The sequence below is a fragment of the Drosophila melanogaster genome, chromosome 3L (assembly GCF_000001215.4).
Source record: "Drosophila melanogaster chromosome 3L".
Lineage (NCBI taxonomy): Eukaryota > Metazoa > Arthropoda > Insecta > Diptera > Drosophilidae > Drosophila > Drosophila melanogaster.
The window spans coordinates 23,119,058-23,120,739 of record NT_037436.4 but is presented as its reverse complement, the minus strand read 5'-3'; the positions used below and the strand labels follow the sequence as shown (position 1 = coordinate 23,120,739).

The 1,682-nt window shown below is 41.3% G+C and overlaps 2 annotated features.

The window, feature by feature from the left end:
* Nucleotides 1-1,682: part of a mobile genetic element that runs on past both edges of the window.
* Nucleotides 1-1,682: part of a mobile genetic element that runs on past both edges of the window.

Here is a 1,682-nt window from a genome sequence, read left to right as displayed (position 1 = left end):
TAATTAACTTGCGACAACGATAAGTCGAGCAAGCCGTCAATAAAATCATGTTGTGCTAAAGGGAGAAGGATATTCGATTGTTTTTCTGGGGACCACATTATGCTAGGTATATTAAAATCACCTAGAACTACCAATTGGTCCATGACAGACAGTTTATTCAAGATGGACTGGACAGCGGACAGATGATTCTGATATTCTGGGAATTCAGAAGATGGCGGAATATAAGAGCACGTAATATAAACTGATCTGTCGGAAAAATACAGCTTTACACATAAGAATTCCATGTTACGGGATTCTTCCAAATGTAACTCCTCCGACGCGAGGGTAGATCTAACCGCAATTAAGACTCCACCTCCCCGTCTGGAGGGACGGTCAAACCTATATATAGTGTACATACCTGGGAAGACTTCGGAAGTATCTCCGGCTTTAACCAAGTCTCTGTGAGCACTATTATATGGGATGCAAATGAAAAACTATCACAATACAATTTGCTTAATTTGGTACGCAAGCCTCTAACATTTTGATAGGAGATAGTAAGATTCGTTGTTAGTTTTTTGAAGAGGAAGAAGATGAAGAGGCAGATGGTGCAGTGGTCTGGCCACGTAAGGGAAGTTTAATTCCCACGAGTCCCTTTTTCGTATTTTTGATCTTAGCTTCGAACTCTTTTACCACGATACTATCCGGCCAAAATCACCCGAACATATGGTCGAAAAAAGCTCGTTTGGGACAGTTATCTTGAAAGATGATATGTCCCTAGCGTAAGAGAAGTTAAATTTTTCCACTTTTATATTATCGGCTTTTGTTTTGTCTTGTATATAAGACAATGCATCAGACGATGTTTGATCAGGGGAAAGCCGAGAAACGAAAATTTGTTTCTTTAGTGGAACCACCGCGAGGGGTTTTGGCCCTGCAGATTGTATTTCTGAAGTGCCAACTTGTGCCGGTAGTCCGGACTCAATGTTCCCTTGTGGTGGTAAACTAATCAAGACAGGTGGAATCACTGGTTGAGAAACCAGTGCAGAAAATTCGGAATCTTTAGCAATCACAGGGTGGGGTCCCTCAACAGCGGATTGATCGGATTGTTCCGAATCTTTTTTAGCTGCCGATCTAAGAAACATATGCGGCTGTGCTGCGATTGACAGCTGATCAGTTGTGGAGTCCTGTTGATCTTTTGCCCGTGGTTGCGGGGCCTTAAGCAGCCTACCACCAGCGGCTTCTTTGCGCTTCGGAGATTCCTCTATTAGCTTAAGGCCATTAAACTGTGAATTAAGCGCGGAAAGAAGATCATCTGCTCGACGAAAACTATCTCTAGCTACGCCAAAATTGTTGATCAGTTCTTTCAAGCGACTTTTAGTTTGGCGCATAAACGATTTCATCTCGTTCGCAACCACAAGGCAAGCATCACAAAAGTAATTTAGATTTTTACCCTTTGCTAGGTCATCACTTTAGATTTTGTGTGGGAGAGCGAAAGAGCGAGAGAGTTAGAGCGAAAAGTGCAGTTTATGTGCATGCAAAAAACAACATCAAACAGCACTGCGAACAACGCACAAAAGGAAGATTAAAAAAAAGACAATGACGAAAAATGCAAAATACTTTGTATATTTGTTTAAACTACTGCACAAATCACAAAAGAAGCACTCGCGAAGCGAACGGATCTTTAATAATTATGTTTAAAATATGTG